Raw genomic sequence first — 13618 nt, forward strand, 5'->3', positions numbered from 1 at the left:
TTGATTTTAACTTTTATGGCTTATTTTCATTTGTTGTATTCAGTTGACACATGATGAAAATAAAATAGTAAGCCCCAAAATGACAGCAAAATAAAACTCCAGAATAAATTACTATGTAAAATTTCAGCAAACTTTTCTAGATTCTAGGGTAACATGTTTACATGTTCACTATGCAATGAGCAAATTTATTGAAGTATGCGAGTATATTCTGAACTCTGACATTGGTACTTTGAGTAGTTCAGGTTGCACAAGCTACCAGAAACGAAGGACCAGTGGGGAAGATTAAGAAATATTTAGGAATAAGGTTTTTTTTCATGGTTAAAGGGAATACTTGAAGAGTTTTGTAAAGCCTCTCTTACTTAGCTCTATAGCCAAAGCACACGTTAAACAAATTAGCATATGGAACACTTTCCAGGAAAATTTCCTTGTGAAATTTTTATTATGTACAAATAAACCCTGTGTAAAGGATGTAAGTTTTACAAATGATGGACATTAAAAAAAAAATCTCACTTATATTTATCCTCAGAACTTTAAATGTTTCCTCAAACGCTTTCATTTCCCAAATGCTAAACAAGGAAGGACATTGATTAAAGGACAGGTACCGACTAAACTAACAATGCACCCCAAACACACCAAAACAAGTTAACTGCTTTGAATGATCACGGAACACGTTGGTTTTTGTCAGTCACTTGGATGTTTTGGCCCCATTGAAATCTCATCCATAGCGCTAGCAACCTGAATGGATGTTTCCAGCATGTTTTCAGCCAGTGTGTTGGAATCTTGGTCCTTTGGCTTTGCCTTCCTTTCCTCTTCTGACACCACACCTACCGCAGTTTCACTTTGAAATATTTTGGAAGTTTGCCTGTTTTTTTTTTTCTTTTCTTTTCTTTTTTTTTTTTTTTTTTGCAGACTTTTAATTATTTGTCTGGTATTTGAAATGCGGGAAGACACCAAAGAGAGGAAGAAGGTAGCTGAAATTAGACATCTGAAAAAAATAATACAAATTTGAAACAGGCACTTTTTAAAAAAAAAAAAAAAAAAAAAAAAAAAAAAAAGAGGAAAAGAACACTAATTACATGAGTGGGAAGTAAAAAAAAAAAAAACATGTGATGTAGGCTTGGAAGGTCTAGCACACTTTCCTATGTCTGGGCAACTGCACATTTATTGTTTGGCACAGATTAGAAGACCGAGGACATTGTAGATGGGCGCAGGGCACCAAATTTTATAGCTTCTACCTCCCCAAATGCCTAGACGAGTCTAACTCCTGGCAAACTGATCCTAGGAACAAAAACTCTTACCGACAGTATCTGTGAACTTTGTTTGAATACCATTGTAATACGGACTTAACATAGTAGGTAGCCTTTTGATACTTCAAATAGAGTAAAACTTCATAACACAGAAACCAAAGCACACAGCTCTTAAAGCCTTGCTGATTTTCATTACCTAATAATGCCGATAGCTTTACTCAGCAGAAGCCCAGGAGAATTTGCGGTACAGTTTTCAGAGTGAAAGCTCATGTATTAGCCACACATAAGATGGCATCATTTCCTTTTGTCATGTGGTGTGAAGCATGAGGAATGGGAAGTTACCGGGACAAAAGTGTGGCATTCTATCATTTTAGAATTTTAAGGAGATTCAAGAGATAATGCTGTTACAAGAACACAAAGTTTTGAATAGAGTTTTGTTATTTTCCTTTAAACAGTATTGCCAGCACAGTAGCCTCACTTGCAGGAAGATTATGAACTCTCAAAGAGATACAACACCTTTTATACTTTATGGCCATTAGCCATCAGGGGACAATAAGAATACTGGGGTTTCGTCTGGACTAAATAAATAATGTTGTATTTCCTTTGAAACTGCATATAGAGAAGGCCTGTACTGGCCTTGCGGATGAATCTATTTTCTATTTCTAGTAATGAGCAGTCAGTTCTGAAGACAACTGAAATACAGTGACCAAACAATAAACCTCTGATGTGAAATTCTTTGCTTAACAGACAATGTCAAAAATTTGAAAAGTCTCTTTAGATTTTGCTATTGATTTGTGTCTCTTTGGGTCATACCTATTTTGTCTTTGTAATACCTTTCAAATTAGTATGATTTCCCTTATTTTCAAAATGAAATCCCAAGTTAAAATACTCTTTTTAATGCTTCCCGAGACCATTCCCATTTTATTTTCCTGGATTTCACAGCAAAAAGAAACAGTTCAGATCTGTGCTGGATGCTCAAGGAAGTCTCTGAATAGGATGTAAGAAGAAGTAATATGATCGCAAGGACTTATTTCCTTGTTAACTGTGTTGCAAAATAAATGTTTCAAATCAGACAGCATCCCCTGCTTAATACATTTCTCTGTGAATAGCAGCAACAACACAAAAAGTAACCACCCGAAAAATGTGTATCCCATTGGCAAGTTTTGCTTCTCTGCATTGCATTTTATCCTGTGCTGAAGCGACAAGAAACAGGCAAGGATAAAGATTCAGGCATCAGCCATGGATAGAAAGTTCTGGTATCTGTTTCTGTGTCCCTTCGGGTCGCTTGTTAGAAGCATCAGGAATGTTTCTTTCCTTTGGACTTTTTCTGTTTACACTGTGCATGTTCTCATAAATTACTCTGAAGAGTACCTGGATAGCTTTTATGGATATTTGAAAATAAAATTTGCTACAAATAAGATGCTTTGGTCTCTGTTAATTCATATCGTGTGTGAATGTATTCACTTTTTATACTTTCACATAGAAGCAGAAATCCTTAATATTTGAGGATATTTAAATTGCTATTATGGCAAATAGACAAAAATGAAGAAATTGAAAGGGTGACATTGCCTTTACTTTATCATATTCATTTTCTTCTTTTCCTTTCCCAGAGTAGCAAAAACCACAGTTAGCTTTGACTTGGACATTCAAGGCTTTTGAGAGCATGTGTCAGTTAACGTTAGGTTTGTTATTCAGTAAACTTTAATTCTGTAGAGTAAATGCCCTTTATGAAGTGTGGTCTTGAAAAGCACAGAGGTATTTCAGGATTTCAAACAGTTGTTTGAATTCTGATGACAAGCATAGTTTCTTAAAAGAAAAATGGTGGGAAATTATTTTTAAATGTAATATTCATTGCATTTTAGTCAAGTCAACTAGAGGCTGTAGACAATTATTGAAGAGCTACAAAACTGTTATGAACTAAATAATTAAATGATGGAATCATTATTTGTTGGAAGGAGTCTTACTAGATTGGCTCAGATTCATTCATTCTCTCTTTCTCTCCCTCCCTCCCTTCCTCCCTCCCTCCCTCCCTCCTTTTCTTCCTTAGGCAGGTTTTCATATATTCTAGGCTGACCTCAAAACTGAAATGTAGCTAAGCATTACCCTGATTATGAGAACCTCCTACCTTCACTCCCCAGGTGCTGGGGTTACAGGCTTGCACCCCAGTTGCTGGTTGTGGATCTATGAAATAAAACAGCCCTGAAAGGGAGTGGCGCTATGAGGAGATGTGGCCTTGTTGTAGTAGATGTGGTCTTGTTGGAGGAAGTGTGTCACTGTGGGGGTGGGCTTTGAGGTCTCCTTTGCTCAAGTGATGCCCAGAGTGGGAGTCAGTTTACTTCCTGTTGGCTGCAGATCAAGATGCAGAACTCCCAGCTCCTTCTGCAGCACCGTGTCTGTCTGCATGCCACCATGTCCTGCCAGGACGATAATGGACTGAATCTCTGAAACTGTAATCCAGCCCCAATGAAACGTGTTCCCTTATAAGAGTTGCTGTGGTCTTAGTGTTGCTTCACAGCAATAGAAATGCTAAGACATAGGTGTTATGTATGTAGTGGTGGAGACTGAACCCAGGGCTTGCACAGAGCAATTACAAAGATAGTTACGTGTTGTTTCTAGTTTAGACACTATTGCATTCTGTTTTGTTTTGTGTGTCAGGCATTCATCCTAGGGCCTTATGTATACTAGGCAAGTGCTCTACTATTGAACCACAAGTCCAGGCTTTAGTAAGAGTCTTCTTTAGAATGACATTGATGACTTCTGCTGATATAGTCTTGCTGAAGCAAGTCATTACTGCAGCGTGGCAAATAGCAGGACCTCTTACTCATTGCTCTGAAGTGTTGCTGGGGATTTCATTCCACTTGGGAGGATTATTATTGCAAAACATACATGGTTATTACTTCACAGAATTTTCTACAGCCTTTATCGGCATATTAGTTACCACTGCTTTCTCCTAAATTCTTTGATCTGGCTCTTAGCTTCTAACCCTAATGCACTATGAAATCCACCTTCCTTAGAGTACATGACCATTCCACACAGCATTTCCCCTGTCTTTATTTGCCCTATCTCTCATGCCACGTTTTACATCCCCAGGACTTGCTTCTCCTGAGAACTGCTTCTCTTCAGGCCTTGCACCTGCTGGTTCCCGCTGCAGCTCCACTGACCCAGAGCCAGCCCACCAGTCAGGCCTGGGAGCATCCCTGGAAACCACATTCTTTCCTAAAGGTTCAACTTTCAGTAACAACTCCAAATTTATTTCTTGGGACATTTCCATCTAACGTCTCTGCAATTGCTTGAAGGGTAAAACTCAACTCAAGTTTTCTCTTCAGGAAATGTCTGCATATATTTTTCATTCGCTAATGGCATTTCTGAAGTTTCCTGTGACCATCCAAAGTAGGAGTAAGCAATTTCTCCAGAACTTTCTCCTCTTCCTTTTCCTTCTAAAACTATTTAATGACCTGTTGTCTCTATCCACTATCACTGACCTAGGTATCATAGTCTACCCATGTTAGGCTATTCCTCTTTTCGGGGAGCGGGTGAAGTCTTGAGTGAGTGTGGTGAGTGTGTATTGTTTGGCATCAGCAAAGCCATATGCCTTAGCTGGCAAACCCTCTCCTGGGGGTGAGTCTCAGAGCTGTCCTTGGGCCTGATTGTGTATGTTGACCTTATGTGCAGAAAATCATTACCATAGGGTTTTCCCTCAGCTGTTTACAGCCTGAAGACTGCTCCCCTTCAGAGACCGCTCCTACCTAAATAGGCTCCTTGTTCAGCTGTACTCGATAATAACCACGCCTCCTTCCCTGTTGGACTGTACATTGTGAACAGGCACGCTGAGCTTCTGGGACGCCGTAACTTCCCCATCAGAGAGCCTAGACCACCTGATCCCAGTTTTTATGCGTGTCCACGTGCCCTCCCCACCTTACCGATCAGTGCCAAGCTTGTCTCCAGTTTGTAGAGAGGCATTCTCTTTAGAAAGCTGTATCGTTTGTTCAGATACTGCCCTGCACCATGTCCGCAAGAGCACAAACCACTGGCTAGAGGTTTTTTAACAGGTAAGTGATGTTGAATGCTTTCCTTTATGATGTAGCACCAAGTAGTGCAGGAGATGGAGAACTCCTTCAGGAATGGAAAAGGGGCTTCACTTTCGGTTATCTGGGAACCCAGGGAAGCTGTCCAAGTCTACGTGCAACCGAAAAGGATAAGCCAACAGACCATTAACAAATAATTTGTGTCACAGCCATGGCGAATACATGATGCAATAAGATACAAGGACTGCTTGAATCACAGAGCTAAAGCCTACTGCTTCAGGGAAGTTTTGGGTCACAGACAGACCTCCCAGGGGTGTGAGCCTTAAGTCCTTAAGGTGACTGCTGTGGGGAAGGTAGAGAGAACAGACAAGTATCTACTGAAATTGTTTCCCAGTTTTGATTGGATTCAGTATATTCTTAAATTGCCGAGTTCCTAATATAGCCTGGGTACGAACTGTGTTACTTTGTTTTTTTGTTAACTCGATACAAATCATGTTCATCTGACAGGAGGGAACCTAATTTGAGAAATGCCCCCATAAGATTGGTCAGTGTGGTGGGGCATTTTCTTAATTAATGATTGACATGGAAATGTCCAACCCACTGTGGGTGATGCCTTCTGGGGAGGTGGTCCTGGGTGGGTATAAGAGAGCGAGCTGTGCTGGGCATGTTACTGCATGCCTTCAAGCTCAGCCCTCAGGAGGCAGAGGCTGGAGGATCACTGTTGAGTTTAAAGACAGCAGGACATGCAGGACTGCGTAGTGAGCCCCCCCTCTCACACACACACGTACAAATGCATGCACGCGTGTGTGCAAACTGAAAGCAAACTAAGCAAGTCTAAAGACAGAATTTCTTAATGGTGTCTGCTTCAGCTCTGTCTACGGTTTCCGGCCTCGAGTTCCTGTCTGATTTCCCACCGCAATTGACTGTGACCTACACAGGTAAGGCAATCGATCCCCTTTGTCACCAAGTTGACTTTGGTCACTGTAGTAGAAACCTAAATTGAGACACACAAAGCTCTATGTCAGAAGAGTTGGGACATAACTTTCCCCGTTTGGTGAGATGCCTGTTTACTTCACTGTGGTGATATATTGTTTATCATTTATTAAAGCCACTGGAGACCAAAATAGCAGAGCAGCCACACTAGTTAGCTATAGAAGCTAACTCAGGATTAAGAGGTAGACAATTCAATGCCATACCGACTACACGAAATTGATCCAGTTTTAAAAGAAACAGCTCATACAAAGGTGATCTCAGCACCTGGGATCACATGCTTTTAATCCCATCACTAGGGGGGTGGAGACAGGAATGATATGGCTGGGCAGAGAAAGGAATAAAAGGCAGGAAGAGTGAGGAACGGAGAGCCCTTTCGCCTCTGAGGGTTTGTGGAGACAGGTTGTCATTTCAGCTTGGTAGAGGTGAGCTCTACTGGCTTGGCTGCTTTGCTTCTCTGATCTTCAGCTTGAAGCCTGAACCCCAGTCTGTGGGTCTTTTATTTTTCGCACCTCACTTCGCCAAGCAGCAGCTTTGTGGGATGGTACCACCCCACTTAGCAGTTTTACTGTGCCCGAGCCTCTTCCTTGATTTCTTTCATCAGTATGTACAATTTGTGTTCCGGAATTCCTTTCCCTCCTCACTTAAACCTGCCATTGGGTGTTCAGTTGTGAACTTTTGTTAACTGTTGTGAATAAGATTGCTCTCAAGATTTCTTAGTAAATTTGTTATTGTATAGGGAAATCACAATTCCTGTGTGTTTATTTTGTACCATTCCTGAATTCCTTGGCTCTAGTGGTTAGGGCATTTAGCTTTCTCTATGTTAGGAGTGCATCACTTGAAAATCGTGGTAATTTACTTCCCCGTCATCATTTTGCCTCTTCCGTCTCTTGCCTAAGTGCTGTAGTGAAAACATTGAGGATTATATTCAACATTATAAAAAAAAATGGGTAAGTTTTCAGGAAAGGTACCACCTGGCCTTGGCCTGTTCCTTGACACATTTCTATAATGGATTCAATTGGATTACTTGTTGTAATTCATGTATTCATGTTTTCTACATCTTCAAAATTGAAATTTTTCATTTCCCTTAGATTTTATAATTTATCAGCATGTATTTATCCCAAACAATCCCTAATTATTTTTTTTTTTATTTCTGTGGTATTTTACAGTTTCATTTTTGAGTTCTAATTTTGTTTGGGCAGTTTTTCTTTTCTCATAGTTCAGTTAAATAGGTTGACTTTATGTTTACAACAAACCATTCATCTTTTCTATGGGTTCATTTTTTTTTTTTTGAAGGGGTGGAGGCCTTATGTCCGTTTATTTTCACTCTGATGATTATTATTTCTTTCCTTCTTCTAATTTATGTTTGGTTTATTTTTGATTTTTAATTCCCGGAGATACATTGTTGGTTGCTTATTTGAAATGTATTTCCATTTTCTTTTAAAATGGGTGTGTGTGTGTGTGTGTGTGTGTGTGTGTGTGTGTGTACAAGACTGTCAATGGTGCAGGCTAGAGGCATCTGATTCCCTTGGAGCTGGAGTTACAGGCAGTTGGTTGTAAGATTCTAGACTTTCCTGCTGGGAACTGAACTCAGGTCCTCTGGAAGAACAATGTCTGCTCTTAGCCATTCTTTCCATTTTTTTTTTTTCCTGATGTGAACCACTGAAGGAGGCATTAACTATTTTAATTTCCATTTTGTATTATCCCTAAATCTTTTTATGTGTTGCTTCTTCCATTTCATCTGTTTTGAGAAAAGGAAAAACAACTTCTCTGACTTCGTCAGTGATTTGAAAAGCACACTGTAGTCTTGTTCGTATGCTTTCCATGGTTTGTTGTTGATGTCCACTGTGATCGGAAAAGACGAACAATACGATCTCAGAGTGTTTGGACTTATGAAGGGTAGCCTGTAGACTAATTTGTGGTATGTTATGGAGGAAGTTCCATGTTCCAATAAAGGAATTCCAGTAAAGCTGTCGAGGAGAGCATTTTATAAATGCCTGTTGTCTCATTAGATCCACAGTATAATTTAACCCTGATGGTGAGTCATTTTTGTTTTCGTGATTTGTCCGTTGATGAGAATACGGGTTTGTTGTCTCCACTGCAAAGGTCCCTCTGCATCTAGGTTTAATAACATTTGCTTTGAGGAATTGGGTGCCCTGACATTAGGTAGATTTATGATTCTTAGGTCTTTGTGACGAATTGACTCCTTGACCTTTCCCTGGTGACATTTTGCCTTCACAGGTGTCGTTGGACAGAAGCTCCTTGCTGAGACTCTCTGGGCTCTAGTTTTCTTGCTATCTTGCCTTTGCAGTTTGCTGTGCGTACTTTACCAGAGCCAGCTCTCCTTTACATCGCATCACACTGACTCTCACTCTCCTGTTTTTTTATTTATTTAATGTATTATTTTACATGTTGATCCCAGTTCCCTCTCCCTCCCTCCCTCCTTTTTACCCTCTCTGCCCCCTCACATGCACCCTGACCACCCTCCCTTCCCATTCCCCCCACCCCAATTCCACACGTAGGGCAATGCCATCCAGGTAGGGTCATGTAGATCTGACAGGTCATGTGAAGTAGGGACTAGGGCTTCTCTCCTGTCTCTAGGTTAGGACAGTTATCCCTCCATGGGGGATGTGTCCACAAGGTCCTTTTGTGCACCAGGGATACATCCTGGCTCCACTGTCTGAGGTCTCTTAGACTGCTCAGTCCTTCTAGCTGAGACCCATATTCAGGGGGCCTGAGTCAGTCCCACGCTGGCTTCCCAGCTATCAGTCTGGTGGCCTGTTAGCTCCTCCTTGTTCAGGTTAGCTGTCTCTGTGTGTTTCTGTAACCTGGTCTTGTCCTCTCCCTCTGCATCTGGATTCTAGTTCAACTCAGTGTTTAGGTCTGGGTCACTGTCCTGTTTTTATACACACTATCTTCTCTTGCTACCAGACGCTTTAGATTACTTTCCCATACACCTAAATCTGTCTGATAAATTTTCTTCTATCATTTTGTCATGCTCTTGCTGTGTGTGCAGTTCAGATGACTGGAACTCACCCTGAAGCTCAACAGAATTCATGATCCTCCTGTCTTAGTGTTCCAATGATTGAAGGGTCCTACTATCATGCCCAACTCCAAATTATTTTGCAGCATTAATAATATAAACCAAGAGACAGAAATTGGGGTTCAAATTAAAGACCAGAGAAGTAAAAAAGCCCTCCAGTAGCTCTAACCTCTACCAAGGCTGAAATGGAGATCCTGTCTTCCTTGTCCTCCTTGTGCCAGGAAACTGAATCTCTCAGGAGACCCATTTGCTTCTTCCTTACATACCTCTCTAGTGCTGGGATTAAAGGTGTGAGCTCTGTTATTCACTGTCATGTATCCCTGGGTGGCCTTGAACTCACAGAGCTCCATCTGCCTCTGTCTCCCGAGTCCTGGGATTAAAGGTGTGTGCCACCACTGCCCAGGTTCTTTGGCTGTGACTAGCTTTGAATTATGATCTTCAGTGCCTTTAATAAATCATAAACTATATAGCATCACATTATTTTTTCATTACACATTGCATAGGGGATGCTAACGATGAAAGAATTAGGAAAAACAAAACAAAAAACAACAACAATTCCCCAAACCATTATATATCATCCATATAAAATTTCCAAGTTCTATCTCAATAAAGTCATGCTCATTTTGTTAAAGCTTATAGTCCGGTAACTGGCTAAACACGCGATCAATGTAAATTGACTTGAAATCTGTCGTCCATCTTTTATATATCGTATATTGTTCTATTTCATGAAAATTGTCCCCATTAACACTCATCATAATTGATGCATTCCTTCCTGACCTCCCCCATAACATTGTGACACGAGTAATATTTTGCATATCACAAGTCTAATCATTTTCTAAGCATCTTCAGAGATCACATCAAACCCTTTGAGGCACAGGCTCATGTTAAGGCTGACACTGACCTTGTAGCTAAGGGTAAGTTGAACTTCTGATCCTTCTGCCTCTGCCTCTCTTTCTTGGATCATAGTTGTGCATGAGCACACCCAGCTTTAGGTGGTGCTGGGACTCTAACTTGGGGCTTCAGGGATGCTTGGCAAGCACTGTGCTAACTGAGCTACATCCCCAGCACTGTACCTTTCTTGAAAGAGAGGATGGGATGGCACTTATCCTTCTTTACGATGTCGGTGGTACCAGTATATGCTTCATGGTGCTAACTGTCATTTTCTTCTCCATGAGTAATGTTACTGCTTTCAGGCGAGAGACAATATCTCCCTTTCTGAAGTCTTAAGGGTTTGTATTACCTGGTAATTCTTTCCTTTCTTTTTCCCTGAATTCTCACCTCCCTAGAGCTCTTGGCGGCACACTTAAAAAAAATGGAAAGACTCAAAAAAAAAAAAAAAAAAAAAAAAAAAAAAAGAAAAAGAAAAACCACCCCAAAAAACTAAAAGAACAAAACGTAAACTAAGTCACAGATGGTGTGACATCTCCTATTACTGAGTGTCTTCCACCAATGACAGGGACATTTAGTAGTTATTTGTTGGCATCTCTGTCCTTCATTTATGAGCATTGGTTTGAGTAAGATTTTGGGTTTCCCGAAGTAGACTTTCCTATGTATTCAGAAAGCAGAGTCTCACATTTCAGCAAGCATAAATGCTACTTGGGTGCTAGATTAGCATTAAAGCTACATTTGACCCTCCCCAAACTCACAGCAAGTGTCAGCCAATGCCATACAACCTCAGACAAACAGCATTGTCAAAACAGTATATAACACATTTTTTTTCATTGACCGGACATTGGCATCTGACTTTAAGGCGTGCTAGCACAACTGTGGCATATTTTCAGTGACTCTGCAGGCCGCTGCACCGTCTCAGCTGAGAATCTCTTTGCATGGGCAGGTGCCTGTGGGGTTCTTCCCCAGCCCTGCTGCAGCTCATTGCTTATGCAACCGGTTGTTTTCCAAGGATCGCCGTTGATTTTGCACTATTCACAAGAGAATACAGGCATTAATTTCCTCCACCAAATCGATGCTAATAGTCCTTATTAAGCATGACCTCTTTGAGATACTTGGTGACCAATATAATTGGTCATCTCTACATTAATAGAATAAATATGACCTTTAGATAAATATGTGAGGATGTTACTAGCTGTGCGGATTAATGAACAGGGAATGAACTTTAAAATAAGAGTCTCTGAAGCTATTTTTTTTAGACAGGTGAACTTTTAAAATATAACTAGGCTTGAAGATGGGAATATTTTAAAATTCTTGCTCTCAAATTCTTTTTCTTTTTTTAAAGCAAGAAGGCTTACTTGCTGATTTTTTTCACAGAGAGAATATATAGAACAGATAAGAATAAGGATGTTTTGGTGGAAATAGAAGGTATGAAGAGAAGAAAGCCATTGTTCTACCCTCCTGACTCCAGCTCTTTTATGGCAGGCATCTGTGTAGAGTCCTTCATCACTCCAGCTATGGCTTGGATGTGAAATGTCCCACACAGCTTTATGTCTGATGGGAGACGTCATTCTGTAAATATGTTTCTCTTATTGGTTAATGAATAAAGCAGTGTTGGCCAATTGGGAAGATAGGCGGGACTAGGAGAGAAGGAGGAGAGAGGAAGTAATAGGGAGGACTTTCAAGATGTAGGGCCAACAGGGTAGAACGCTAGTCCTTCTCTCTCCGGTAAGATAAAAGATCACGTAGACATACTTTGATTAATAGAAATGGGTTAATATTTAAGACAGAGCTAGCTAATAAGAATCACTAGTAACATGCCAAAAGCTTTATATCTAAAATAGGTCTCTGTGTGTTATTTGGGGCTGGAGCGGCTCTGGGGCAAGGTGGGTAGAAAAACATATTCGTAACAAGGGTCACTGGTGCTTTACAGGGGGGTGGCCACTGTCTGCTCTCTGTTCTGACGAGAAACGGTGTGAGGAGTCCTGCACACTCCTTCACCAGATTGCTGCCTGTGTGTTTTTTCCTCCTGCTGTGTGCCTTTGCTCCTTGATGGCTGTGTCCTCTCCAACCATGAGCCAACAAAAGCTCCTCCTCATCTGACTTGCTTCTGGGCGGGTGTTAGGTCACAGCAAGAAGAAAGCAACCAACTCAGACCCCAGCCAGAAGTTCCCAGGTAACCGACCCCTGCATGTTTACTCTTCTTAGGCGAGTCCATTTGGCCAGACATATTTCATCTCAATTTTAGGCTCAGACGTAAGAGGGCCAGTGTGTATAGATCTGTTGGCTGATAACTGATTTGGGCATTCAATCCCAGAGTACCAATTAATGAAATAATACACCTGTGGGAGGTGTCTAGGGGCTTGCTCAAGGACTGAATTATTTTCAACGTTTTTGTTAGTGAATCAGTTTGAGGACGGAGCTGTCAAGTGAGTCACCCCTACATAAAAAGCTGGGTGGGGCAGAAAATGCAGTGATGGCAAAAATCAGAGTTAGGAGCAACACTAGCTACCAGAATGCTGACCTGAACCTATGAGATAAAATATGGGAGGAAGAAAACATACAGCTTCGTGTAGACACAAGGTTCCCCCTGCTCAGGTGTGAGCTACGGCAGCAGTGTTGAACTGCTTTACCTGCGGAGTGCTTGAGCATGTCAAGTGTTGTCAGTATCTTTGTATGTAAGTAAAATCTGCCCTGGTTGCTGTGGGAGAGAGACAATGTGGAAGTCTTTCCTTCCCCCATCCCCTCATCTCTCTCTCTTTCTCTCTCTCTCTGGCCCCTGTGGTGGTTCTGTGAAACAGCCTGGAAACGCTCAGGCTCTGACTTAAGAGGAAGGAGGAGAAATAGAAAGAAAGGCTGATCACACAAAAGCAAGAGCATATTGGAAAAAAAAAAAAAAAAAAGAAAGATTGAGCTGAGGGTAGACTCAGTATGAAACAGTGGTATGTATGATGCAGCTGTTGCCCGGAACACAATGCTTTATTTGGGTTAAGTCCAGAGGATAGTGAGATTTGGGAAAGATGGTATCTCCAGGACAGCTGTGAAGTTGCAGTGCTTTTTTATAACATCACGATAATCTGAGAGTTGTAATTTTATATTTCTCATTAACGTTTTATGGTTGTGTTGTAGGCATTCTGCTGCGATGCATGTATTGTTTGTAATGGCTGTAAACGAAACCACAATACAGATATACATACCACTGTGGAGGTTTGAATGAGAAAAGCCCCACAAGCTCATATGTTTTAATACTTTGTTCCCAGTTGGTGGAACTATTTGGGAAGGATTAAGAGGTGTGGCCTTGTTGGAGGAGGTGTGTCACTGGGTGTTACAAAAGGTTCTTTGTCCTGGTAGGGTCCTACCGTCCTTGAGCCTCAAAATAAACACACAGATGCTATATTACTTATGAAATGCTGGCTGATGACTAG

The sequence above is a fragment of the Phodopus roborovskii genome, unplaced genomic scaffold, assembly GCF_943737965.1.
Source record: "Phodopus roborovskii unplaced genomic scaffold, PHOROB, whole genome shotgun sequence".
NCBI classification, from domain to species: domain Eukaryota; kingdom Metazoa; phylum Chordata; class Mammalia; order Rodentia; family Cricetidae; genus Phodopus; species Phodopus roborovskii.